The sequence below is a fragment of the Mustela putorius genome, unplaced genomic scaffold (genome assembly GCF_011764305.1).
Source record: "Mustela putorius furo isolate JIRA1106 unplaced genomic scaffold, ASM1176430v1.1 tig00003898_pilon_pilon_pilon, whole genome shotgun sequence".
Taxonomy (NCBI): domain Eukaryota; kingdom Metazoa; phylum Chordata; class Mammalia; order Carnivora; family Mustelidae; genus Mustela; species Mustela putorius.
Window position 1 is genome coordinate 21,942,702 of NW_025422047.1, and position 24,329 is coordinate 21,967,030.

At 42.1% G+C, this 24,329-nt stretch overlaps 1 pseudogene; it reads left to right on the forward strand.

Moving 5' to 3' along the window:
- The first annotated feature begins 13,245 nt into the window (after positions 1-13,245).
- On the forward strand, positions 13,246-13,894 carry LOC101670532 (annotated as a pseudogene).
- Positions 13,895-24,329: the final 10,435 nt, after the last annotated feature.

Here is a 24,329-nt window from a genome sequence, read left to right on the forward strand (position 1 = left end):
AGTCTTTTGGTACTGGTTGAGACCTGATTTGTGACCCAGAATGTGATCTCTTCTGGAGAATGTTCCATGTGCACTAGAGAAGAATGTATATTCTGTTGCTTTGGGATGGCATGTTCTAAATATATCTGTGGATGTCCCTCTGGTCCAGTGTGTCATGTAAAGCTTTTATTTCCTTGTTGATAGTTTGTTTAGATGATCTGTCCATTTAAGTGAGTGGGGTGTTAAAGTCCTCTACTATTATTGTATTATTTTTGATGTGTTTCTTTGATTTTGTTATTAATTGGTTTATACAATTGGCTGCTCTCATGTTAGGGGTATAGATATTTAAATCTGTTAGATATTCTTGTTGGACAGACCCTTTAAGTCTGATATAGTGTCCTTCATCATCTCTTATTATGGCCTTTGGCTTAAAATCTAATTTATCTGATATAAGGATTGCCACCCCAGCTTCCTTTTGATGTCCCTTAGCATGGTAAATTGTTTTCCATCCCTCACTTTAGATCTGGAGGTGTCTTTGGGTCTGAAATGTGTTTCTTGTAGAAAGCATATTGATGGGTCTTATTTTTTTATCCATTCAGATACCCTGTGTCTTTTGATTGGGACATTTAGCCCATTTACATTCAGGGTAACTATTGAGAGATATGAATTTAGTGCCATTGTATTGCCTGTAAAGTGCCTGTTACTATATATTGTCTCTGTTCCTTTCTGGTCTGTTCCTTTTAGGCTCTTTCTTTGCTTAAAGGACCCTTTCAATACTTCCTGTAGGGCTGGTTAAGTGTTTGCAAATTCTTTTACTTTTTGTTTGTCTTGGCAGCTTTTAACTCTTCTTCTATTTTCAATGACAGTGTATTTGGATATAGTATTCTTGGCTGCATATTTTTCTTGTTTAGTGCTCTGAATATATCATGCCAGTCCTTTTTGGCCTGCCAGGTCTCTGTGGATATGTCTGCTGCCAGTCTAATATTTCTACCATTGTATGTTACAAGGCCACTTGTCCTGAGCTGCTTTCAGGATTTCTTCTTTGTCACTGAGACTTGTATGTTTTTCTATTAGATGACGGGGTGTGGACATATTTTTATTGATTTTGAGGGGGTTCTCTGTGCCTCTTGGATTTTGATGCTTATTTCCTTTGGCAAATTAGGGAAATTTGCTCCAATATATCTTCTACCTCTCTCTCTCTCTCTCTCTTCTTCTTCTGGGGTCCTAATTATTCTAACATTGTTTCATCTTATGGTATCACTTATCTCTCAGATTCTCCCCTTTGGTCCAATAGTTATTTGTTTCTTTTGTGCAGCTTTATTCTCTATCATTTGGTCTTCTATATCACTGATTCTCTCTTCTGCATCATTTATCCTAGCAGTAAGAGCCTCCATTTTTTTATTGCACCTCATTAATAGCTTTTTAAAAATTTCAAATTGATTAGATTTTAGTTCTCTTATTTCTCCAGAAAGGGATTTTTTAGTGTCTTCCATGCTTTTTTTCAAGCCCAGCTAGCACCTTGATAATCATCATTCTGAACTCTAGTTCTGACATATTACTAATGTCTATATTCATTAAATCCCTAGCCATTGGTACTGACTTTGTTCTTTTTTGGGGGCGAGTTTCTCTGACTTGTCATTTTATCCAGATAAGAATAGATGAATGAGAGAACAAAAGACTGAAAGGGTAACAATGACCCCAGAAAAATATACCTTAACCATATCAGAGGAGACCCAAAACCAGGGGGAGAAGAAAGGAGGAAAAAAGAAAAAAAATTATTAGACTGGTGAATAGAACAGAGCCACACACTTGATTTTGGGTGTATTTTGGTTTGTTAGAAGAAACTACCTCCCAAAATTTTAAAGAAGGAAAAACTAATATATATACAAAAATAAGGGTAAACATGATGAAGGGATGGAATATGACTGTAAGGATGAAAATTGTCTGGTGTTGGGTATTATGGAGGGCACATATTGCATGAGCACTGGATGTGGTGCATAAACAATTAATTCTGGAACACTGAAAAGAAAAAAACCCTGAAAATCTGAATAAACTCCATAGATTTTTTTTAAATAAAAAAAAAATAAAAAGATTCTAAAGAAGGAATTGATAAGCAGTTGGTTGAAAAAAAAATAAAAGGAAAAAATGTGATCAGGCTGGAGACTAGAACAAAGCCATGAGGTAGATTTAGGGTATATTCTGATCTGTTAGAAGAAATTGTATCACAGAATTTTAAAGAAAAAAACCCGATAAGTATACAAAAAATAATGTTAAATACAATGAAGGGATAGGATATGACTATAACAATGAAAATTTAAAAAAGATTTAAAAAGTATTAATAAGAAAATTGCAAAAAAATACATTAAAACGTTAAAATAAAAATATTAAAAACGTTAAAAATACATTAAAATGTAAAACAAGTTAAAATAGAAAAGAGAAAAATAAAAAAAAATAGAATAAAAAAATAAAATTAAGAAAATTTAAATTTGAGGGGCACCTGGGTGGCTCAGAGGTTAAAGCCCCTGCCTTCGGCTCAGGTCATGATCCCAGGGTCTTGGGATCGAGCCCCACGAAGGGCTCTCTGCTCGGCAGGGAGCCTGCTTCCTCCTCTCTCTCTACCTGCCTCTCTGCCTACTGTGCTCTCTGTCTGTCAAATAAATAAATAAAATATTAAAAAAAAAAAGAAAATTTAACTTTGAAAGACTAAAGGATCATAGAAAAAAAAGCCATGAATTCTATGTGTTGGTTTCCCCTAGCTGTGGAGTTCCACATTTCTCATTGATCAGTGAACTTGGTCTTGGCTGGATGTTCTTGCTGATCTTCTGGGGGAGGGGTTTGTTGTGGTGACTATCAAATGTCTTTGCCCAAGGCAGAATTGCACCGCCCTTGCCAGGGGCCAGACTAAGTAATCTGTGTGGTTTTGGTCTGGGAAGCTTTTGCTCCCAGAATGCTTTCCGTAGAGCTCTGGAGGACGGGAATGAAATGGTGGCCTCCCAATCTCCAGCCTCGTAGGAGTTGAGAGCTCAGGCCCTGCTGCTCAGTGTGCCCTCAGAGAAAAGTCGTCAATCCCTCCTGCCTCCTTGGTTTCCGGCAGTGCTCCAAGCTCACCTAGCCTGTGAATGAGCATTTCTATCTCTGGCGCATGGCCCTGTTTGGAGTCTCCAGACGCAGCAGATTCCTGCCTCATGCTCCAGAGATGCTTCTCCCAGAGGAGGAAGGTGAGTCTCCCTGGTCTGCCACTTGTGGGGGGTCCTTGATCCAAGAGTAGTGGTCTGTGCCACAGATCACAGTTTAAGTTAATCTTGAGCTGAGAGCCTACTGCTCGGCTCTGTCTCTGCAGCTGGCTTCCCCACTCTGATACCTGGCAGCTCTACTACCCTCAGACACCCTTGGTTTTTCTGTGACCCCGAGGGTCCTGAGACCACACTGTCCCTGCAAGGGTTCCACCCCCTGCTTAACCTCTGGAGAAACGTCCCTCAGGGAGTACACTTCCCTGGATTTTGTGCTCTGCTGCTCTCTCACTTGCCGGGACCCAGCCCCTCTCCCTGTGGTCTATTTTCCCGAATGTCTCCTCTGGATTCTCTCCTCTGCGTGTCCTATCTTCCAGAAAGTGGTCGATTTTCTGTTCCTAGAATTGCCACTCTTCTTCTCTTTTGACTCCTGTTGAGTTTGTAGCTGTTCAGAATGGTTTAATAACTATCTAGCTGAGCTCCTGGGACTGAGGATATTTAGGTCTCCATTCTTCCACCATTCCTCCATTCTTGCTCCTCTCCACCCAGTATTTTTAAGTTTAGCCATTCTAATAGGTGTGTGGTAGTGTTTCATTGTGTTTTTAATTTGCATTTTCCTAATGGCTAATAAAAGTGAATTTTTCATGTGTTCATATTCCACCATAAATCCTTTCGGGTGAAGTGTGCTCATGCCTTTTGCCTATATTTTAACTGGGTTTTTGTTTTCCTCCTCGTGAGTTTTGTCAGTACTTTATACATTCTGGATACAAATCATTTTTCAGGCTTGTGATTTCCAAATATTTTCTTTCAGTCTGTAGCTTGTCCTTTCATTCCCTTAACGATAGATACCTTCTGTAGGGCAAAGGTTTTTACATTTTGATGAGTCAAAAAGACATTGATATTCTTTTATGGATTGTGCTTTTGGTGTCATGACTAAGAATTTTTTGCTTACCTCCAGATCATGAAGATTTTCTCAAAATTTCATAACTTTATTTAGTTTTATGATCCATTTTCAGTTAATTTTTGTAGAAGATATGGTATTTAGATCGAGACAGTTTTTCTCCCCCCCCATATGGTGTCAGGAGAATTAAATGAGGTAAAGCAGGTAAAACAGTACTATGTGGACCCCTGATAGAAGTTAGTTTTTGCTCTTGAATTTTGTATGGCCTTGGGGTAAATGACCTCTTCATCGATATGGTGCTGACTCAGAGATTGCAGACCTCCAAAGGCAGAGGTACAGCTCGCCTTACATTTCTTTTGGATCTTCTGGGTGAATTACAAGTCCATAGAATGATGGACAACTTCACTCATTGCCCCCTTTTTATATGTGTATTTCTTTGGGATCTAAAATTTCCTCCATCTGTAACTGTGGCTCTCACTCACAAGGGAAATGTCCTTGGGGCACCTGGGGGGCTCAGTTAAGCATGAGACTTCGGCTCAGGTCATGATCCCAGGGTCCTGGGATTATGTCATGTATTGGACTCCCCACTCAGCGCGGAGTCTGCTTGTCCCTCTGCCCCTTGCCCTACTCGTGCTCTCTTCCTTTCTGTCAAATAAATAAATAAAATCTTAAAAAAAAAAAAAAGAAATGTCCTTTATGACAGTGACTTTGGGTAAAAATTCATGTGAATCATCTAGAGGCCAAGAGGAGGCCAGCCATGAGCCATGACCACTTTCAAATGTGGTAGCCAGAGGAAAATATTTGCCCCTTTGACCCCAGTGTGAGGTCTTCCCGAGAGCCTGGGAATTGTCTCTCCTGCACCCACAGTTCCTCAGCGCAGACCAGCTCCCTGGAAGAGAGGAGTCTGACACGCACATGCTGAAAGCGGCATGTTTATTGATGTTTTCTGGGGCTCAATTTGCAGGGGCTTCGTGTGCTGCTGAGAGCCTCCCTGGGGCTCAGGCTGTGGCCAGCTCTGTGGAGCATGGGTCAACCCAGGGAGGCCTCTGGCTTTGGGATTCTCCCACAGGCTGGCCAGGCTTTCATGACTATATGTTCTTTAAGATATTATTAAGTCCAGGGGACATATGGGGAGATTCAAGTGAAGAGATTTGGAGGCTTTGCATTCATATATCCATAAGACACAATACCGTAGGCCACCCCTGCACACACCAGGGGCCCCCCAGAATCCTCCTGTGGGTTAGAGAAAGCAGATTGTGAGCAGAGAATATCCTTATCTCTCTACTGTCACCTTATCCTGCTTCTATAAGTACCCCAGCCAGCTCCAAGATACCCCTGAGTCAGATCAGGAATCTTGGCTCCTCATGGAGTCCTAAATTAGGAGATTAATGTCTTATTCTTCTCTGGCATGGAACCACAACTCTAGATCCTGTCCCTTCTATTTCTTCCTTTCTGTCCTGGAGCCCTGTTCAGCCAACTAGAAGGGAGGGTTAGAGACAGGGAGTGAATATGTGAGGATGGAGCCCAAAGGGAGGATTCCAGTTCTCATGTTGCTAGAAACCTGCAGACTCAGACACCAGTCACTGTACTAGGGGACTTTCCGACCCACTCCCTCCCAGGAGGATGCTGTCTCCCAGGGACTGCTTTGTGAGGAGTAAGTGTTGGTGTGCAGTCACCTCGTATGCTGATTTTGTCTTCCTTGGATCGCCTACACAGATTTGTAAGTTACTGTTGTAAAACAGATAGCTCCTGCAGGTGCTGGTGTCCATGAGTCTCAGCTGCACTCCCTCAGCGTGTCTGATGCCGGCTCCCTCACTCCGGTTCTTCCACTGTGCATACTGTCCCAGGTGGAATAAAGGTAGACCGGGTGGGCAGGTAGATTGGCTTCATGGCGTGGGTCCACCTGGTTCTCGTTTTTAGCTGTGAGAGAGGGAGGAAGAGTAGATGGATCTTTGGTCCCAGAGAAATTGGGGGCTGTTGCTGTGGCAGGGGCTCCCCGGGCAGGGTCAAGAGTTGCTCCCCAATGGGGTGGTGGTGATGTGGAGTGGGAGGGTGGGCCCCAAGGAAATGGTTTAGAAAAGAGAATGAGAAATGCACAGGTCAGGAGAAAGTTTCGAGAAGAGGGGATAGAGATGAGCTAGAAATCTAATGGCGCCTTCATTAACATGATGTCATTGAATCTGGTGATTGAGCTGTATTTTGGGTGGCTGATTTGTTTTGAGACTTCTATCTTCTTTTTTTTTTTTTTTAAAGATTTTATTTATTTATTTGACAGAGAGAAATTACAAGTACACTGAGAGGCAGGCAGAGAGAGAGAGAGAGAGAAGGAAGCAGGCTCCCTGCTGAGCAGAGAGCCCGACGCGGGACTCGATCCCAGGACCCTGAGATCATGACCTGAGCCGAAGGCAGCGGCTCAACCCACTGAGCCACCCAGGCGCCCCGAGACTTCTATCTTCTGCCATGTGTATTTTTCCCTTTTCATGTTATGAGCTCCCAGGATGACCCTAATTTTCCTGTTGGGAAGAAGGAGAGAAGCAAGAGAATGTGCTGGTCTCCTAAAAAGGGTCTATCCTGAGCAACTTCTTCCCCAGGGCAGGGCAACCTGAGGAACTCAGGTCTTATTTGGAACAGAAGCTCCCCCTCTGGGATCTTAGCCAGTTCAGGAAGGGCCAGGCCATGGCAGCTACAGGGGACGAAGAGAGCTCATCTGGCCGCAGGACAAGAGGGCCAGTGTTGGCCTGCTGTGGCCTGGCTGCTCTGAATGATGTGGTGGCCTCTGGAGGTGTATTTAAGAGTCTGGTTTTTTGTTTATTTATTTGTCTGTCCATTTTTTTTCCTTTTTAGATTTCACACATAGGTGAAATCATACATTTGTCTATATCTGCATTACTTATTTCACTTAGCATAACACTCTCTAGATTCATCAGTGTTGTTGTAAATGTCAAGATGTTATTCTTTTCTCTTTTTTAAAAAGATTTTATTTACTTATTTGACAGACTGAGATCACAAGTGGGCAGAGAGGCAGGTAGAGAGAGAAGGGGGAAGCAGGTGACCCACTGAGCAGAGAGCCGGATGCGGGGCTCGATCCTAGGACCTGAACTGAAGGCAGAGGCTTTAACCCACTGAGCCATCCAGACATCCTGATGTCATTCTTTTTAAATGGATGTGTAATATTTTGTTGCCCATGCACATGTGTGAGTGTGTGTGTGTGTGTGTGTGTGTGTATGGTATCTTCTTTATCCATTCATCTATCAGTGGACACCTGAGTTGCTTCCATATCAGCTATGGTAAATAATGCTGCAGTAAACATAGGGGCACTTACATCTTTTTGAATTAGTATTTTCATTTTCTTTGGGTAAATATCCAGCGGTGGAATTACTGGATAATATGGTATTTCTGTTTTTAATTTTATGAGGAAACTCTATACGTTTCTCCACAGTGGTTTACATTCCCACCACCATATATGAGGGTTCTTTTTTCTCCATATCCTTGCCAACAGAGGAGGGGTTGGTTTAGGTGACATAGGAATCTAGAACAGGGATCAGCAAACTTTTTCTGTAAATAGCCACATAGTGAGTGTTATTGGCTTTGTGAGTCATACTGTCTTGTGGTAACTTATTCAACTCTGTTGTAGTACAAAAGCTATAGAGAAGATGTAAGCAAATAGGTGTGACTGTGTTCCAATAAAACTTTATTTTAAAAACAGGTGGTGGGCCAGTATGGCTTGAGGGCCATAGTTTGCCAACCGCTGATCTAGAAGATTTGCCCTTTCTTTAATCCTAATAATCAGTAGAAGAACAGAATGTGGCAGTGAGAGATAGAAGGAAAAATGGGGAATTTACTGACTACCCACAATATGTTTGGTGCCAATAAAACTTTGCATATGTATCATCTCATTTGTAATAGTCCTTCTGGGTAAGTATTATTATACACAATTACAGAGCACTCAAGCGAAGCTCAGGATGTCACATAGCAACAAGATCTGAAATTTAATATATCAGATTCTGAAACTTATGCTTTTTCTATTCCAGTAATCTGACTAACAAGGGATGTGGGATGAAGGGTTAGTCCAATAAACAGAGAAAGGAATGGGACATATAAAGGTGAACAATCGGTGTTCTTTAGAGGATGTTGGGGTTTTCCACTAGTGCACTGAGAGTCACACGTTGTTTGATAATCAAGTGATATCTGCACTTCTCATTACTTGAGATAGTACTCAGGGCTCTCCTTTGTTCATGTGCGTTAAGAAAGGAAAAAGTTTTTTTTTTTTTTTAAAGATTTTATTTCATTTATTTAAGAGTGAGGGAGCACACGAGCAGTGGGAGGGGCAGAGTAGTAGAGGGAGAAGCAGGCTCCTTCCTGAGGGTGCTGGGATCATGACCTGAGCTGAAGGCAGACACTTAAGTCACCCTGGTGCCCCAGGAAAAAGTTGTTCTTGATTAAACTATAACATGCCATTGATTACAAAACTCATTCCTATTATAAAGGGGTTAAAATGTAAAATGTTGTGCATCTTGGAATCAATGAAATATGATAAATTACAAGTAACTCATTCACCCCTTTCAACCCTGAGATATATTATTGTTTTCATTTTACAGCCAAGGAAACTGAGTCTCACAGAATTTGAGTCACTTGACAAGTCAATAAATATGAGAATTAGGTGTTGAGCACATATCTGTTTGACTTCAGTCACATGGTATTTCCCTATATCACTCTGCTTTCCTAGTCTGTAAAAACAAAACAACAACAAGAAGGATCTGGAGAGAATTTCTCCACCAATTCCCACAAAAATTTTATAGATGCAGCCCTTATAAGAAATTCCTTATTTTACACTACTCATAGTGGTTCTGCTCTCCTTGATTGAACTCTACATAATAGAGATATTGGCACTGGAAGTGAGTTCAGAAGAACCTGCACTTAGGTTCTGTAACTTGGCTTGGGTTATCTATTACAGGTTCTCTAATCTGAATACACACACACACACACACACACACACACACACACACACGTATTTTAAAGATTTTATTTATTTATTTGAGAGAGAGACAGTGAGAGAGAGCATGAGAGGGGAGAAGGTCAGAGGGAGCAGACTCCCCATGGAGCAGGGAGCCTGATGTGGGACTCGATCCCAGGACCCCAAGCCGAAGGCAGTCGCCCGACCAACCGAGCCACCCAGGCACCCATAATCTAAATATATTTAAAGGCATGGCTTACCCTGTTGTAAGTGGTAAAGTATGTTAGTTGTAAGTTGTAAATAACCATTATGGCATACAGAAAAAACCTATTAAATTATCATTTGTAGATATCTGTAATCAAAAGCAGACTTTAGGTGATTAAGAATTTGGTGACATAGAACATATTAGTGGAAATAAGGAGTATTATGCGGTTGATGGTTGCTTCTAGGTGCACTAAAGAACCTGAGAAAAATAAATGATGAGCTTTGGGCTTTAACTTCCAGCTTATGGTCTAAGTAAGGGTCCAGAAATCTTCTCTGCCATAAAAGAAACCCTTCTCTCATGTAACCTCCTGTGTAAGGTTCCAAAAAATCAAACCAATGTCTTATCCTGTGGGTGGTTTGAACATACCTTGACTCACCAAACTGGCAGGGTCTCTAAAATGAAGCTAAAGATTTTTTATTTTATTTTTATTTTTTAATTTAATTTACAGAGATGACAAGTAGGCAGATAGGCAGGTGGAAAGAGAGGGGCAAGCAGGCTTCCTGCTGAGCAGAGAGCCAGATTCGGGGCTTGATCCTAGGACCCTGCAATCATGACGTGAGCCAAAGGCAGAGGCTTTAACCCACTGAGCCAGCCAGGCACCTCCCCACCCCTCAGATGAAGTAAAAGCAGTAACTGAGACTCTGAAAATTGGAATGGGAATATATGTAGGCATATTCTGATGAAACTGGGATCTTGAACTCCTAAACTCCTCCAATCCCTCCTTTGTCTATAACAGCAACCCATCTTTTCTGGTATGAGGAGGTTAGTCTTCCCTTGCTTGAAGAATCTGTAATGAGATTCCCTGAGGTAGTTACTTTGCAGCAGACCGCTGGCTGTCCCCTCACCTTTATTGCTTCTGGATTTATTTTTTTAAAAAGATTTTATTTATTTATTTGACAGAGAGAGATCACAAGTAGGCAGAGAGGCAGGCAGAGAGAGAAAGAGGGAAGCAGGCTCCCCGCTGAGCAGAGAGCCCGATGTGGGACTCAATCCCAGGACCCTGAGATCATGACCTGAGCCAAAGGCAGCGGCTTAACCCACTGAGCCACCCAGGTGCCCCTGCTTCTGGATTTATAACCAGATTCAACTCTAAGTAGATACCAGATATGTGACCCATAAGGAATTGCAATATACACCAAAACAAGATTTTTGCTAATTTATACCAAGAGAAACATGAATGAAATAGGTCTTAAAGGCATTGGTGCAGGTGTTGGGCCAGGCTGACTTTGTTGATGGGATGCACTAAAAACAGATGCCAATATTGACATATTAGATCAAGCATTTCCATGTGGCTCTAACTATTTGGCTAGTTGGTTGGATTGAAATATGGATCCAAAGGTGGCCTATACTAAGTGAAGTTGAGATGCCAGACTTCTTTGATATAGAGAAAGGTATTCTAAGCTTTGGGGAAATCAGAAGATAGAGAAAATTTATTATTGTGAGACTGGTTTACTTACCCCCCTTAAGTGTGTCCTAGGAGAGCATGGAGAACATTCTTTCCACCAAAGCTGTGAAAGATAGATTAGAGAGGGGGAGCACTGGCATTTTTGGGGAGTGCTACAGTGGCTATTTTCTATGGTGTGGAGTGACCATGGGAACTCCTGCTACTGGATCTGGATCTGAGTTCCAAGGTGGTGATGGCATCTCAGGGTGGGAGAAGCCAGGCTACCAGAGGTGCAGTGGGCTTGGTTACTCTAATGAGTATCACAGTTGAGGCAGATGTCAAATAGAGATCCGTGACCTTGGCTAGTTGATAATGGGGTCCCTGAACTGAAATAGACAGATTACAAAGATCTAAGTTGATTTGTATAAGTAGAAACATTCTGGGTCTGGTGAACAGAGGTCTTAAATATCACAAGGCACATCAACTATTTCCTAGCCTTGAGCCAACTCACTGACCCAGAACTCCTTGAATGAAAAGGGTGAAGTGCCTTTGAGGAAGGCCCTTGCTATGTAGCCAAAAATTTGTGCTATACATCTTCCTCTTTGCCTCCTTCAAAGGTACCCATGGCCATTTACTGAGTGACTATGAATTAGAGAAAAAAAAATCTGGGACATAATAATGCCTTAGTTTGTTTTTTTATTATGAGGTCCTGGCTCTAAACTGATATGAACTCCCAAAGACCCAAAATGCCCTCGTGACTCACCAGTCAAGAGGAGGGGCTTATGGACTGATCCACAAAGTTTTGGCAAGCATCCATATCACTGATGGCCCAGTGGTTCCCAAATCAACCTTTGGCCATTTCCCAAAATCCAGAATGCGGAGGTAGAATGGATATCCTAAAAAGCAGCAGAATCTCCATAATGGTTGCCTGACTCATGGCGTGAGGGCTGTTATGGTAGAGAAGACCAAGTGGAGCCACCAGAACTGCCTCTACCTAAAAAGTAGTAAATAAGAGCAATGTGATATTTATAGAGACATTCAGGTATTAGTGTAGTCACCAAATTACAGAAGGATGCAGGAGTGATGATTCCTACCACATCTCCATTCAGATCACATGTTTGGTCCATTTAGTCTTTAGTTATAGGACTTCCGGGCTCTCTGTCTTATGCCTGAAGAACTCTTGATTTTGTTTGTTTGTTTGTTTGTTTTAATTGTGCTGGTGCTTGAAGGTGTTAGAGGGCAAAGTGGTCAGGGAGGTAAAAGTTGAGGGGGAGGTGGATTCTAAGGTCTCAGGTGGAGAACTCCCTCTAGGGTGAGAGATGGCAGGAGAGCCTCTTGTTTTACTTTCTCACTTCTGTTGTAGGCTCACTGCAGACCTGAGAACAGTTGGCTTTGTGTTTCTTTCTGCTCTGTCTCATCTCCTTTCCATACCCTCTAAATTTATCCAGTAGTCATGCTTGGCAGTCCTTGAGGCTTCCCCTTCCCAAGGATTTAGGTAGTCCCTTAAATCTGGGATGCTTCTTTCATAAACCTTGCGATGCTGCCAGTCTATCAGCAATCAGCACTGGCCAGGCTGGCAAGAGATAGTGCTCTGTATCTTAGAATCAGATCTATCAGCTGTGATCTTTTCTTATCTGGTGGGCTGTTGGAGGAGGCCTATTTGTACCAACTGTCCTTTTCACATGCCTACTTGAAGATTGTTTGATTTGTGGTTGTTGCCAAGAATGGGGTAGGGCAACTGCTCTGAGCCAGCACAGCAACCAGGGACAGAGGCATAGCCTCAAGGTATCTTCTATGCTTTCCCATCCGTGGGTTCGATTAACTGAAGGGGTGCTACTCAGGACTCTTGATTTAGCCTTTCAGGGTGTTTTTCCATGCAATCATTCTTCTTTTCAGTTGCTCCTTCTTGCATTTCCTTATCTCTTTACAGAACCATCCAGGAATAGCTCCCTTAGGTGCCCTCTGTGATTGATATAATTTTGAACATTTGGCTGGTATATTGATACTGCCATGGTGAATGGACCTAAGCACCAACATCTCCCGTGAAGGACTGAGTTTTTGGTGCCCACTCAGCCAGGACTGTCATAAGGATAAGAAAGGAGTGCATTTCCTAGGGTAAATGTCTCTCATTTAAATGCAAGATCACACTGTGAAGACCATATTTCTGCGGATTTTTGAAGTTGCTCAAATCCTTCCTGAATTGGGCAGATGTTGTGAAGGAGTACAAACTTGCCACTACAAGATGAGTAAGTTCTAGAGATCTAATGCATAGCACAGTGACTACAGTTAATAACATTGTATTATATACTTCAAAATTGCTAAGACACTAAATCTTAAATGTTCTTACCATAAAAAATGATAATTATGTGATGTGATAGAGATTTTATCCAAAGCTATAATCAAAACACTTATACACTTTAAAGTCACACAATGTTACATGTAAATTATATCTCAGCAAAAAAAACCCCTCACAAAACCCCATAAAGTACACAGATCTTAAATATACCCCTAATAAACAGCCGGCAGAGCAAAATGCTTAAATTTTATTGTGACTACTGTGACCATACTTCACCCTTGAGTCTTCATCTGTGGGATGGACACACTGCAGTGGCAGGAAACACAAAGAGAATGTGAAAGATATTTATCATGAATGGTTGGAAAAGGGGCACCTGGGTGACTCAGTGGGTTAAGTCTCTGCCTTCAGCTCAGGTCATGATCTCAGGGTCCTAGGATCGAGCCCTGCATCAGGCTGTCTGCTCAGCAGGGAGCCTGCTTCTCCCCATCCCCGGCCTACTTGTGATCTCTATCAAATAAATAAATAAAATCTTAAAAAAAAAAAAAAGAAATGGTTGGAAAAACAGGCTCAGAGCCTGGTCGACAGAACAACCGCTCCACTTTGACAAGGAGAGATACCTCCTACTCCATTCTTTGCTCCTCCTCCTGCAGGGGCAATGATCCCACCTCTTCCTGGTCTCCCAGGTCGTCCTTGCCCTGGTATGATTGCCAGCACCCCATCTGTCGGGGGCTTTCCTCCTCCTGGGACGATGCCAGCGGGAGCTGTTCCTGGAATGAGGGTGCCTGTGGAAGGCCACAGTGCTGTCTGGGTCCCCAGTGGGGACGTCTCCCTGCCTGCCCCATGATGGTGCCCACTCAGCCAGGAATGACTCCACCAGACAAATAAGGAGAGAGGGGAGCCTCTTTATATCCATTTTATCTCACTTTTAAAGATTCTATTTGTTTATTTGAGAGAGAGAGTGTGAGTGCAAGCACGGGGGGCAATCGGGGGGAGCAAAGGAAGGTTGAAGCAGACTCTGTACTGAGCGCTGAGGCCGAGGCAGGGCTCTGTCCCATGATTATAACCTGATCATGACATGAGCCAAAATCAAGAGTCACTGGCTCAGCTCTCTGAGCCACCCGGGTGCCACTCCTTACGTCCATTTTATATTACTTGTAGTACTTCCCCAGGGGATCATGGGGCTGTGATGTGACTCTGGGTGTTTTCTAATAGCAGGACAAGGAGGATTTGCTTCCCCTTCCTATCAAGAATAGTTTTGGCGGGGATGTAGTGGGATAAAAAAAAAATCAATTTTTATTTGTATTGTGAAATGTGAAAATAAAATGTCAACTATTTTAGTTAAAAATCCCAATTAACTGTCATAAAGTGATGTACTGGGGCGCCTGGGTGGCTCAGTGGGTTAAGCCGCTGCCTTCGGCTCAGGTCATGATCCCAGGGTCCTGGGATCAAGCTCTGCATCAGGCTCTCTGCTCAGCAGGGAGCCTGCTTCCTCCTCTCTCTCTGTCTGCCTCTCTGCCTGCTTGTCATCTCTCTCTGTCAAATAAATAAATAAAAAATCTTAAAAAAAAATAAAGTGATGTACTCATGAACCTACAACCTAGATCCGATCCAAGTTTGTATATGTGCTACCAAAGCAAGCACTACAACCTAGATCTGAAAAGAGACCATTTACAGCAGCCCAGAAGCTCATCTCTGCTCTTCCCGGTCACTGTTTTTCTTTTTCCTAAACGTAACCTCTATCCTGACTTTCATCACCTTAGATTAATTTTGCCTTTATGTTTTTAAACTTTATATAATTAGAATCAACCAGTATGTATTCTTTTGTGTGTGGCTTCTTTTATTCAGTGTTATGTTTTTGAAGACTCATCCATATGGGTTTTTTGGAATGGTGTTCCTTCATTCTCCTGTATGATTTGTGTTCTATTACGATTATTCTACAATTTGTATACCCATTCTGTGGGATATTGGAATTTCCAGGGTTTTTGCTATTGGCAGTAGATCTGCCACGAACAGTATGTATCAGTATCTTATTGTAGTTCTTAGGTTATATTTCTCTGAAGATTAATACTGCTGAAATTTTTTTTTTACATACTTATTGGCCACTTTGAGACTTTTATTTGCAAAATGTGTGATATTTTGCTCATTTAAAAAATTACATTGCTGGGATGCCTGGGTGGTTCGTCAGTTAAGTGCCTTCCTTGAGCTCAGGTCACGCCCCCAGGCTCCTGGGATCAAGTCCCCCATCGGGCTCCCTGCTCAGCAGGGAGCCTGCTTCTCCCTCTGCCTGCTGCTCCCTCTGCTTGTGTTTTCTCTCTCTCTCTGTCTTTCTGTCTCTATCTCTGTCAAATAAATCTTAAAAAAAAAATTACATTGTCCAGGGGTGCCTGGCTGGCTGGCTCAGTAGGAGGAGTATGCAACTCATGGTCTTGGGGTTATGAGTTTGAGCCCCATGGTGTAGAGATTACTTAAAAATAAAATCTTAAAAAAAATTACATTGCCTGGGGGCACCTGGGTGGCTCAGTGGGTTAAAGCCTCTGCCTTCAGCTCAGGTCATGATCCCAGGGTCCTGGGATCGAGCCCCACATCAGCCTCTCTCCTCAGCAGAGAGCCTGCTTCCTCCTCTCTCTCTCTGCCTGCCTCTCTGCCTGCTTGTGATCTCTGGCTGTCAAATAAATAAAATCTTTAAAAAAAGAATAAAAGATTTTATTTGTTTATTTGACAGTGAGAGAGAGAAAGATAATAAGAGCACCAGAAGGAGTTGAGGGGAAGGGGCTGAGGGAGAGGGAGAAGTAGACTCCGCTGTGCAGGGAGCCTGATGCAGGCTCCATCCCAGGACCCCGGGATCATGACTTGAGCCAAAGGCAGGTGCTTAATGACTGAGTCACCCAGGCGCCCCTATTTTCAAATTTTGGTGGATTATGTTTTTCTAAGAATCAGTCCATTTTCTAATCAAGATTTTTCAAATAAATTGTGATAGAGTTATTATAATTAAAAATATTTTTAATGTCTGCAAAATGTGGAGTAATGCCAAACTTAGGAAGAAACTGAAATAGCATTAGGGTGGGAAAGACAGGGTAAGACAGCAGAGATACAACAAGGTTTTAGAAGCCAGGCCCTGGTGCTCCAAAAGAGTGTTCAGAATCTGTTAGAGAAGGTGGACAGATGACAAGATGCTACGAAAGAGGCAGGGGTCCTATCCTTCAGGGGCCCTGAGCATACCAGGACTCAGGAAAAAGAGGTCTTCTCAACCTAAGTCAAGTTGGATGGGGGATAACTTAACTTCTTTCCTCCTTCTCCAACCCCCCCTCCCTCTTTTTTGCTTTTGGGCCCTCAGCAGGAAAATGAAATGTCCTTTAAGACTTTTCTGCTGGGGAGAGTAGCCTGGGGAGAGGGGTGAGTGTGTGAGCATTTTTATTTATTGTAAAGTTTTGTGGGAATTGCTGGTCCTAGTGGAGATTGGGGAACTCCTAACCAGTGTCGCGATTTGCCTTTAACAAATCGCAGGGTGGAGTGACCAGCTTTCCCCAGACTGCTTCTTGAATTGGGGAGAATCCTGGGAGTAACAGAATGAAGTGAAAGCCATGTTAGGATGTTGGTGTTCTCAAGTTCATCACTTTCTCATCATGAGCCTCATCAAGATCATGGGAAATTCTGACTTGCATGAAGGCATTTATTTCTCTATCCTTTATATCTCTATCGCTTTTCAGGAAGCTGATAAAGGAAGTCACATTTTTTTTTTCCCCCAAAGGAAACATTAAGCAGTCTTAAGATAAGGGTGATACCCTAGACCTGTGACACTTTCATCTACCTTTTCCCCCCAAGGTTACAGCTTATGGAAAATGGTGACTGCTTTAGGAAAATGCTCACTCTTGCGCCTGAGACTTAACTAAAGCTTCCCTCTGGGAGAGAGGATGGGCCCTTCTCCCATTGAACTTCTTTGCTTTGCCTGTCAAGGATATCTTAGTATCCACTGGATGGAATTCAAGAGAACTTGGTCCTGGGAACATCCCAGCCCTAGACTTTGAGATATTTTATAGAGAGGGTCTTGTGTGGTTAATGCGATCCTGCCATCTATTGGGGAACAAATGAAGAACTGATGGGGTTATAGGGTGAGGGTGTCTAACTCAGAACGGAGTGGACTTGCCTGGGTTGGGTGGGGCAGGTGTGTGGGGCAGATGTCTGGAAGCATTATATGAACTGTCATGTGGTATGTGTTTTGTTTGTACCTATGGTTTCATACATAGGATAGAACAGGGTAGAGTTTGAATTCTAGATACTTTCTGTCCAGGTTGTTGTCTGTCTGAGTAGGCAGATGGGGGAGGCTGGGATGCAGGCTGGTGAGGGAGGAGGTGACTAAGAGAGCTAAAGCCCTCTTGCTGCTCAAAGTGGTTACATCTTGGGGAGTACTAGCCTGGCAGTTGAGACACCAAGCTTCCTGGCTCTGGAGATAAATCCCTGAATGGCCTCAGGTGGTCACTCCCCTTTCTGTGCCTCAGTTTCTTCATATTCCACAGGAGGAAGTTGTTCTACATTGGTGGGTTTCAAAAACTTTATTTTATTTTTTAAAAGATTTTATTTATTTATTTCACAGAGAGAGAGAATGAGAGAGAGAGACAGAGCATGAGAAGGGGGAGGGTCAGAGGGAGAAGCAGACTCTCTGCTGAGCAGGGAGCCTGATGCGGGACTCGATCCCTGGACTCCAGGATCATGACCTGAGCTGAAGGCAGCTGCTCAACTCACTGAGCCACCCAGGAGCCCCCCAAATTTTAATTTTTTAAGGCCAGGTATATCTTTTATGAAGGAAAATTTTATACTATGTCTGTAACCAAAAGAATTTTGGAGATATGTTCTTCTGATTAAAGTCAGGAACTGGGGACCTGAGATTCTTCCATAGATTACCTTCCTTTCCATATCCAGGGGCTTTGCAGAGCAGTTTAAAAGCCATGGAACAAGATGATAAATACACAGAAAACCTTCCATTCTAGCGTCAGTAGAACACATTTCTAGGACAAATGAGCTAAAGAACTGAAATTGTGATAATTTTGATTCTTTCTATCCATGAACATGGAATACCTCTTCATTTGTTTAGTTTTTCTTTGCTGTCACTCCTCACCTTTGTAGATTTACTTATTTAGATCATACACATATTTTGTTAAGTTTATACTTAAGTATTTCATTTTTTGGGTGCTAATGTAAATGATACTGTGTTTTTAATTTCAAATTCCATTTGTTCTTTGCTGGCATATAAAAAAGTGATTGATTTTTGTTTTCTAAACCTGTGGCCTGAAACCTTAGTTTCAACTGGGGCTCTTTTTGTTATTGTTCATTCTTTTTAGATTTTCTATATAGACAATCACATCATCTGCAAATAAACACAGATTTTTTTCTTTCTTCTCAATCCATATACATTTTCCCTGCCCTTTCTTATAGCATTTCATCCCCTAGAACTTCCAGTATGATGTTGAAAAGGAGTGGTGAGACATTGTTGCCTTGTTCCTGATCTTAATTGGAAGAGTTCTAGCTTTGCAACATTAGATATGATAATAACTGTAGGTTTTTTTTAAGCTGTATATTTTTTTGGTAGATATTCTTTATTAAGTTGAGGAAGTTCCTCCTGTGTTTCTAATTTCCTGGTGTTAGAGTTTATCAGATGTTCTTTCTACATCTATTGATAGATCAGGTGATTTTTATTTTTTAGCTTGTTGGTGTGATGGATTACATTAAGTGACTTTCAATTGTTGAACCAGCTTTGCACACCTGGGTAAATCCCACTTGGTTGGGGTATATAATTCTTTTTAAAACATTATTGCATTTGATCTGATGATGTTTTGTTGAGGATTTTTGCATCTGTGTTCATGAGAGTTACTGGTCTGTAGTTTCTCTTCTTGTCCTGTCTTTGTCTGGTTTTGGTGTTTGGGTATAGCTGGCCCCATAGAATGAGTTAGGAAGTATTCTGCTTCTATCCTCGGAAAGAGATTGCAGAGAATTGACATAATTTTTTTCCTTAAAATGTTTAATAGAATTTATTAGCAAGCCCATCTGGGCTTGGTGCTTGCTATTTCAGAAGATTATTCATTTATTGATAATTTATCTACTAGATACAGACCAATTCAGATTATCTATTTCTTCTTGTGTTGGGTTTGGCAAATTGCGTCTTTCAAAAAGTTGATTCATTTCATCTAGGTTGTGGGCACAGAGTTACTCAAAGAATTCCTTTTTTATTTTTATTTATTTATTTAAAAGATTTTATTTATTTGTTTATTTATTTCACACACACACACACAGAATGAGACAGTGAGTGAGGGAACACAAGCAGAGGAGTGGGAGAGGGAGAAACAGGCTTCCCACTGATCAGGGAGCCCGATGCGGGGCTCTGTCCCAGGACCCTGGGATCATGACCTGAGCTGAAGGGTGTTACTTAACCAACTGAGCCACCCAGGTGCCCCAAAGAATTCCTTTTTAAAAATAAAGATTTTATTTATTTAATTAGAGAGAGTATGGGGAGGGGAGCAGGGGGAGGAACAAAAGGGGACAGAGAGAGAGAATCTTAAGCAGATTCCAAGCTGAGTGTGGAGCATGCCAAGGGGCTCAGTTTACAACCCTGAGATGAAATCAGGAGCCAGCCACTGAGTCACCCAAATGTCTCTCAAAGAATTTCTTGATTATTCTTTTAATGTCCATGAGATTTGTAGTGATGCCCCTCTTTTAATTTTGGTATTCATGACCTATGTCCTCTTTTTTTCCCTAGTTAGCTGGATGCTTATTAATTTTATTGATATTTTCAAAGAGCCAGCTTTTGGTTTAATTGACTTTTCTCTATTGATTTCCTGTTTTCAATTTCTTCTCTTTGCTCTAATTCTATTATTTCTTTTCTTCTGCTTACTTTGGATTAAATTTTTCTTCTTTTCCTAGTTTCCTAAGTTGGGAACTTAGATGACTGATTTTAGAGATAGCTTCTTTTATAATAATACAGGCATTGGCTGCTATAAACTTCCCTTTAAACACTGCTTTTGTTGCATCTCACTAATTTTAGATAAGTCATGTTTTTATTTAGTTCAAAATATTTTAAAAATTTTCTCAAGATTTCTTCTTTGACCCATGCATTAATTAATCTCCATATATTTTATAATTTTTTTCATTTACTTTGTATTATTGATTTCTAGTTGAATTCTGTTGTGGTGCAAGAGCAGATACTGTGTGATTCCTATTCTTCCAAATTTGCTAAGGTGTGTTTTACACCCAGAATGTGGTTTATGTTGTGAATATTCCATGTGATCATGAGAAGAATATGCATTCTGCTGCTGTTGAATGAAGGAGACTAAAGATTTTTATTGTATCAAGTTGACTGATGGTTTTGCTTAGTTCAGCTATGTCCTTACTGATTTTCTACCTCTGGATCTGTCCATTTCTGAGAGGTATTGAGGTGAACAGCTATGATGGTGGATTCACCTCTTTCTTTTTGCAATTCTATTAGTTTTTGCCTCATAAGTATGATGCTCCCATGGACAGGCACATGCATCTTAAGGACTATTGTATCTTCATGGAGAATTAACCCATTTATCATTATGTAATCCCTTCATTATCTGACAACTTTCCTTGCTTTGCAGTCTGGTCTCCTGAAATTAATATAAGATTAGTATTTCTTTTGATTAGTATTACTGTAGTATATTTTCCACCATCAATTCACTATTTTTATTTATTTATTTTTAAAGATTTTATTTATTTATTTGTCAGAGAGCGAGAGAGCAAGAGAGCGAGCACAGGCAGACAGAGTGAAAGGTAGAGGCAGAGGGAGAAGCAGGCTCCCTGCCAAGCAAGGAGCCCGATGTGGGACTCAATCCCAGGACGCTGGAATCATGACCTGAGCTGAAGGCAGCCGCTCAACCAACTGAGCCAGCCAGGCGTCCCTATTATTTATTTTTTAAGATTTTATTTATTTATTTGAGACAGAGAGCAAGTGAGCAAGCACACAAGCAGGGGGAGGGGCGGAGGGAGAGGGAGAAGCAGACTCCCCTCTGAGCAGGGACCCCAAAATGGGGGCTTGATCCCAGGACTCTGAGATCAAGCTCTGAGTGAAAGGCAGATGCTTAACAGACTGAGCTGCCCACGTGTCCTCACAGAGAGCAGACCTTCTTAAGAAGAACAGAGTGTTTTTTTTTTTTTCTTAAAGATTTTATTTATTTATTTGACAGAGATAACAAGTAGGCAGAGAGGCAGGCAGAAAGAGAGAGGGGGGGAAGCAGGCTCCCTGCTGAGCAGAGAGCCTGATGCGGGGCTTGATCCCAGGACCCTGAGTCCATGACCTGAACCAAAGGCAGAGGCTTTAACCCACTGAGCCACCCAGGCGCCCCCAGAGTGTTCTGTTTTATTTCAGAATGGTCCTTTTCCTCCTCTCTCTGCCAGAAGCATGAGGAGGTTTTTCTTCAGTATTTACTGCGAAAAAAGTGTGGGGTCCCACTATGAGCAGTCTTCTGGAGTTTTTAATTCTCAGACTGTCTACACTGAGCCTCCAGCAATTTGTCAATTATAGCTTGGGTTTACCTGCACCAGCACTGGTTCCCACAGTGGTTTCTGCTTTGTTCCAGGAAGTCATGACTCCCTGTATTTGCCTGTCAGTCTCCCCAGTTATGGGGTAGTGGTTTGCCCTGTGTCCCTCTATCTCTTATGGTCCCAAGAAGAGTTGATTTTTTTAGTCTGTTCAGCTTTTTTACTTGTCGTTTGGATGGTTTGTCAGCTTCCACGCTCCTTACATGCAGGACTGGCAGCTGGAAGCCCCAACATGGGGAGTTTTATAAGCTTCTCAGGTAGTTACGATGTGTAGCCGGGGCTGAGAACCACTCTGGGAGGATCTTCTCAGGGACTCTTAACTTTAGGCTGGTTGTGATTAGATGGATTAGATGTTGCCAGATCAATGCTGGTAGACCCTAGGGTTTTGTGGCCCCATGTCCAAATGATCCTTATTTGACCACATTCATATTGCCAAAACCATTTTTGTTTCCAAGATTTTATGATGTTTTTGGGTTATTTATTTCCAATTCAAGGGATTTCTGATAATTCTGGGATAGATAACCACTTTCAGTTTTGGAGAATGGGAAGTCCAGCCCTAATTTTCAGCTTTCTCTGCCACCAGGATCCTGTGGCAGCCTAATAATAAGTCACTTTTTGGTGATAGGGTGTGCCCCATGGGAAGGAGAGGACCCATCAGGTCACTTTGGGAGCACTTTTCTGCTCTGTAATTTCTGTACTCTGTATATCCAGCAATGCATCTGGGGTTTGGTGTATTTTGGGGGTAGACTGAGGCAAGGAAGGATCATACAAGATAGCCTCACTGGGATGCTGTGGAAATGTCAGTGCTGGAATAAGCCAGGCCTCTGAGGATATTTGTTACGTAACATTCAGCAGAATACATTTTAAAGATCTAATTGGCTTGACTAAATGATTCATGAATCAGGCAGCACCCCATCTAGAAAACAGAGGGTCTCTCTGAGGAGGTGCACAAAATGGAGGGTTTTTCTAGAAGGAGAATAGGGCAATAAAGCAAAAGAAGAGGATTGTTTCAGGCAGTGTGGCTTTTTCTTACAGAAAGAGCAAAGGGTCTTATCATCCAGGTTACCTTGTCTTCCTTAGGGGCATGGAGAGGGCCCATGTAGCAGATTAATTGGCACTGACTAAAAAATTCCTGACTGACTATTTAAGACTACTTTTTTGGGGGTAAGTTTGAAATTATAGTTAGATTAGGTATCAAGCCCTAGTTTGGGGACTTGATCTAGGTGAAGACATTTTGAGCTTCTGGTTTTCTTTCTTTTTAAAGATTTTATTTATTTATTTGACAGAGATCACAAGTAGACAGAGAGGTGGGCAGAGAGAGAGAGAGGAGGAAGCAGGCTCCCCTCTGAGCAGAGAGGCCGATGTGGGGCTCAATGTGGGGCTTGATGTGGGGCTCGATCCCAGGACCCTGGGATCATGACCCGAGCTGAAGGCAGAGGCTTTAACCCACTGAGCCACCCAGGTGCCCCTATGGTTTTCTTTTTAACAGGATGGTCACTTACCTCTTAGAGGGTTACCAGAAGAGGATTGGCCAACAAGAACAGGAGCAGCAACATCTTCTCAAAAGGTTGAATGGCTCTGAAATGGTGTGTGTTTTCTTTTTCCAGGCTTTTCAATCTAGAAGTGAAGTAGAAGGGGCAAGCTCAGTGATCAATAGTTTCCTCCTGGTTCTATTGATTCTCTAGAGATGAACCTTTACAGAAAGGTCTTTGTGGTGAGGTTTTTGCAGGAACCACATTTTCTGTTGATAGCATGACCACATTCACCAGGAGACTCTGAGTGGTGGAGGGGGCTTTGATATTAGCCAGAATTGGTATCCCTTTCCCCTAAGTCAGATCCTTTAAGAGGGAGGATCAGTTTGACATCTCATGCCTTGTATTTGTGAGTAGGTAGGTGTATACTTCCCATCTACCCAAACCTACTCTTTGTAGAACTTTATTTTTTGAAGGTTGGAGTTGTTTTTGTTTGTTTGTTTGTTTTTTGGTATAAATGCAAGAGTACCAAGTACCAGTCTCTCTCTCCTAAAACATACTAGGCAAGAGCCTAGTTGTCCATCAACTTCTGGGTAGTTTCAGGCAAAACTGCTAAATGTTGGGGCTGGGGCTGAGGATGGGGACAAAGTGGAGATGGGGTGTTGACAAGAGTAGGGAGAAGATAAGGTAATGACAGAGTAGGAGAGTTTGAGAGGAGGGTTTTGATAGACGAACACACCTGAGTTCTTGGTCTGGTCCCAGGTTGTCCAGATAAAGCTAACATTTCTCTTCCTGACAGCTCAAAGATTTAAGAGAACTCACCCCAGGGCTGTGCTGGCCCCTTTCCTTTCTAGGTCTCCTATTTTAATGGAGCTGGTTAAATACCTATCAGTGTACTTTGAGACTGTGACTTTCTTAAGACATGAATATTTTCCCTAAGTAAAATTTGAACCCATGCTTAGTATTCAAATGTTTAAAACCAATGAGCAAGGATGCCTGAGTGGCTCTCAGTTAAGCATCTGCCTTCAGCTCAGGTCACAATTTCACATCCTGGGATCAGCCCTGTGCAGGGCTCCCTGCTCACTGGGGAGTCTGCTTCTTGCTCTTCCTCTCCCTCTGCCCCCTCCCCAGCCACACTCATGTTCTCTTTCTCTCTCTCAAACAAATAAAATAAAACCTTAAAAAAAAAATGAACACACCAATGAATAGCTCTGATTAAGTGTTGTGGGGCGGGGCCTGGTCCCTTTCTTCTTCTCCCCTTTCATACAGGAGGGTAATTTGAACATTACGTGACACGAAGG